This window comes from Pteropus vampyrus, unplaced genomic scaffold (assembly GCF_000151845.1).
Source record: "Pteropus vampyrus isolate Shadow unplaced genomic scaffold, Pvam_2.0 Scaffold401, whole genome shotgun sequence".
Classification (NCBI taxonomy): Eukaryota; Metazoa; Chordata; class Mammalia; order Chiroptera; family Pteropodidae; genus Pteropus; species Pteropus vampyrus.
The window spans coordinates 247,978-252,620 of record NW_011889182.1 but is presented as its reverse complement, the minus strand read 5'-3'; the positions used below and the strand labels follow the sequence as shown (position 1 = coordinate 252,620).

Genomic DNA, 4,643 nt, shown 5'->3' with positions numbered 1-4,643 from the left:
CCGCGGCTGCCCAGCCAGTTCAGGCGGAAGCGACGGACAGCAGCCTGCGCTCAAACGACTCCGCCAGTGTCCACACGGGGCCTTGCGATAACGGCAGCCCGCCGGGTGCTGGGTCAGCACACTGAGCAGGGAGACGGGGTGGCCGGCCCCTCTCCCCGGGACGGCGGGCTCACGGTGGCCCCCGCTGGGAGGCCTCTAGCCGGCTCTGCTCCTCCCTGACACCCAGCTCTCCCTTCCTGGGCGAGCCGAGAAGGGGCAGATGGAGGAAACAGCGCCAGACTCAAGGCCGGGGACCCGGAGGGCCCGGCCGGCTGCTGGCTGGGGACAAGTCACCCCCTCACTCTGTGGGACGGGGTGGCACCTGACCGTGCAGCGAGAGCTCAGGGGTTCTCTGCGAATTCAGACCTCAGCCCCCCGACCAGCACAAGAGGACCCGCCATGGTTTAGGGGGCTGTGAGCCAGAGGAGCTGCGTCCCCGATAGGATGGTAGATGGGTGCAGGGAGGGGCAGGGTGCTGGGCAGCTGTGCCACGACCCCAGCTGCGGGCTGAGCCCTGCTTCCCCTCAAAGATCTCCCCTCCACTCGGGGGCCCCAGCACCCCAACCGGGCCCAGGGCGCCGGGGCTGCGACTCATCTTCCCAGAAGCAAAGCCAGCCCCAAGGGCCACAGAGGGCCCTAAAGTGGGGAACCCCTCACTAAGGGCAGACAGCCCAGGACACCCGCCTCCAGGCAGCCACATGAAAACCTGTCTCACTGGCCAGTCTTCCCTGAGTCCCCTCAGATGGCTCTGGAAGTCGGAGGCAGGCCCCCCACAGCTGATGCCGCCTGGAGTCCACTGGCTTTGGAGCACACCTCACTGCACCTGCCCTGCCTCGCCACCCAGGAGCCTGCAGGATGCTGCAGGGAGTGTGTCTGGGCCTGGTCCGACATGGAAGGGCGCAGAGCCCACTTCCCCCCTGCTCTGCCTCGTGGCAGACTCCCTATGCGCACACTCCGGGGCTTCCGGGGGCCCCAACCTTCCCCTTTGCCCCCGGGAACCACCCCTCACCTAGGACCCAGCCACTTCCAGCCCTGACCCAACCCCAGTACCCACCCCCAGGGCCACGTCTACACCTGAAACTTCTGGAAACTCCTGCCCTCCCTGCGGCCTACCTCCCAGCTGCAAAGCCCACGGGATCCCGTGCCCGGAGCCTCCCAGAGGGCCAGGATCCTCGGCACCCGAGTGGCCACTTCCAACCTCTCCCTACGGCCTGCACACGCCCGGTCCCTCACACCCATCTGCCCTCATACCTGCCCTGGCTTAGAATGTTTTTTCTCGTCCCTGCCCACTTCCGCCAGTCCTTCAGGGTTCAATCCACAGGCGGGACAGCCAGACGACGCAGCCCTGACGAGACGGTGTGGAGTGGACCCGAGCCAGGCCCACGGGAGGGACGAGGACAGCAGCTCGGGGCAGGAGCACACTGGGCCAGACCGTGGTTCTGGCGAAGGTGCCAGCTTGTTTTGGTAGGGGGCCCGAGGGCGCCCAGTCCAGTAAAAATGACTAAGCGGAGAGACAAGAGGGCCCTGCAGGACCAGGGCCCCAGGGTTGTGACTTATCCAGTTCTGTGCCCCTGCCGTCCGAAAGCAAAGAGAAAGGAAAGGATTCAGCCCACGATCGCCCCTCTTAGAAGTCTCCCCCACTCAACATGCGCTGCTATGGAAACTCGGCCCCTGAAGGCCACGCTGGCCCACACCTGCCTCCCCACCATCTGCCCTGCCTGGGCGACAGGCTGGGCGGCTGAGAGGCCCTGGAAGAGCGAGTGCCAAACGGGCGAGAGCGGCAAACCTGTCTTCCTGGTCCGGTGGCACCCACCTGAGTGCCAGCCACGTGAAGAGCCAGGCACACCTGCTGGCAAGCTTCTGGCCGAGCCCGAGGTGCAGGCGAGGACGTGCCGGGCAGGTGGGAGTCAGCGCACGTCATCGGCCGCCCGGTCAGACGTCACGAACGCACGTGCGGATTTGCCTCTGCTACTGGGGAAGGGAAAGGACCTTCGAAGCCAGTGGCCACCCAGGTCCCTACGCTCCTTAAGCAGACATGTTATTTTCAAGCACTCGAGAGCAGTGTAGGTGAAATCGATTCCTCTCGTGTTTTTGTTCAAATGGGTTCTTTTTTAAAACCTACATGGAGAGAGTTCTAATTTAGGTTATGTTAGTGCGCAAAAATAATCGCGGAATAGAATTTATATCTTCCAATTACACAGAATTTAGGACAATATGCATGTAAGTGATTCTGAAATACTTTATAAATAGGTCATAACAGGCTCTTTTTATTGCCAAGATTTGAAAACTCAGCGCGCAGGGCCAGCCTCTGCATGCAGGAAGCCAGCAGGCATCTGCGTGATGCCCGCCCATCCTGGCAGCCCGGGGTGCGGGTCTGCGAGAGGCCTGCTTGACACCGAGAGTCTGTGAAGGCCAGGCAGGGGGCCAGTCAGTCCTCAGAGGCGCCGACTCTCAGGTCGGAAATCCTGCTCTGAGCACGAGTCTCCCACGGGCGTAGAGGACGCCTCCTCCCAGGTCTGATCTGAACAGTGGAAACACTGGGGAGCCACCGAAGCCGGCCCCAACCCAGGTGTGACAGCTGAGCGAGCAGCGAGGCCGGGCTGAGCCTTTCGCTCTGACTCAGAGCAGACGACTCACTTCACTAGTTTTGATCACACAATGAGGCCACAATTGTGAAAGAACCCACACTCGCCTGACTGGAAAGGAGGCTCATCTATGAACGAAGCCAGCTGGGTGGGGGCCAGGGGGACGGCCTCACACACCGGGCAGCCTCAGGGGACAGGCATCAGCGGGCGCTGCTTAAATTAAACATGCCACGATGCCCTCGGCCCCGCTGGGGACTGGGGATGAGCGAGGCGGCTCCTGCCCGCCCCCATGGAGCCTGCCGGACGGGAATGCCCGATGAGTCCCTTCGATGCCACGTGACCCTTCCAGTCTCTCCGTGGCCACGGCCGACTGTGGAGAGCAGCGTGGAGGGAGACACAGGACTTCCTGGGGGCGGAACCTGTGACGTCAGCCACGACCCTGGCAGCTTCGGCCTTGTTCATCTTTGGTAAATGTGGGGCCCTAACCACAGTCCTTCCGATGCGGCAGCAAAGTTAATTTACACTCGGATGAGAGGGCGTGAGATCAGATTTCCCGATCCCACGCTGGACCCCCACGGAGATGGGGGGAGGGCACGCCCCGGGGAGCAGTCATCGGCCTCGTGTCAGCTCTGGGCAACGGGCTCCCCGCCTTCTCCAGCTGCTTTTCCACACTCGAAGCCTCGTCATCCTCAGCTGTGCTCGAAGAGACACTGGCCTGTCCCTCCCCATCTCTCCAATCTGCAGTCCCAGCCCAGGCCACAGCACCTGGTTCTGAGCCCTGCATCTCTCCACCATGTCCACCCACCAAGCCACCCGGGCCAGGCCAGTGACGAGCAACCACAGACACCCACCGGCCTGTCATACGCTGCGGCAGCCCCAGCAGGGGGCAAGGACTCCGCCCACTGCCTGCCACCCGGCACCTTCTCGGCTCTCTGCCAGGACACAAGGCGTCCCGCACTTCCTGGGGGACACGGAGACAGAAGACAGAAAGGCAAGGGACAGACCTCCCGGGGCTCAGGGCAGGGAGGAATCTGTGTACCCCAAGAGCTGCATGGGGTCCTCCTGGCTTGGCCCCTCCTCCCTCCAGGAGCCCAGGGCCTGTCCAGGCCACCATGTGTGATGTAGGCCTCGCTGACAGCCGGTGGCTCAGCCACCCAGATCAACAGCGGGTGGGTGGTAGTGGCCTTGTGGCTCTCCCAGCCTCACAGGCCCAGGCCCGCCCTCGGGAAGCCGGGTCTAGTGAGGGGATCCGTGCCCAGGGCAAGGGGGCTGGCCGAAGGGTCACGACCCCCTTACCACTAGCAGCTGGAGAAAGGGTGTGTACAGGTCGGCCTCTCTGACAGGGTTGGGGGGCTCTCGGGCACACATGTGGGGGTCACCCAGAAGAGAGGAGTGGGCCGGGAGAGAGGAATTTGAGGCCCCAAAAGGAGCGGGCGAATTAGACAGGGACAAGGGCGAGGGCCCTGCAGGCAGCAGAGCCGCTTCCGCCACTTCCCAGGGGCTCCTGGCCCCACTTACTCATCTGCAAAGTGGGGGCAAAGTGGCCCCTTCCGGGGTAGTGGTGGGGGTGGCAGCCACCCACAAACATCTCCTGGCACCCAGCAGGTGTTCAGACACCGGCAACCCACTCAGCGCTCCTTGGGACATCCTGGGCAGCCCAGCCCATGCCCCGCATCGGCCCAGTCCCCACCACACTGTGTGCCCCTGGGTGATGTGAGATGGGCCCCAACACCCCGGGCTCGCCTCTGCCCGCCTCAGGTCCGGGGCTCATCTCCAGATGGTCGATGCTCCACACTTCAGGCGGGGGCTTTTCAAAGCTCAGAGTGGCTGCTGGCGAGGCCACGTCTCCCTTTCCGTGCCTCCATGCCGCCTGGCCCACCTCGCGGGCGTCAGCCTAAACCCCGGGCAGACGGAGCAGCCGCGGGGCCGGCCTCTCACGACGGCGGATCAGGCCTGACATCCGGGCAGCACGGCCCCTCCAGACACAGCTGCCGCTCAGCGCCTCTCCGGACCCTCACG

General features: G+C 63.9%; 1 protein-coding gene across 1 annotated transcript in view; it reads right to left on the bottom strand.

Annotated features, from left to right (window-relative positions):
* The window catches only part of GRAMD4 (GRAM domain containing 4), a 62,560-nt gene extending 60,994 nt beyond the window's left edge, over positions 1–1,566 (bottom strand). Inside the window, exon 1 of the mRNA XM_023523687.1 lies at positions 1,291–1,566. The gene's annotated coding sequence lies outside the window, so the exon portion shown is untranslated. The remainder of the gene's footprint in view (positions 1–1,290) is intronic.
* Positions 1,567–4,643: the final 3,077 nt, after the last annotated feature.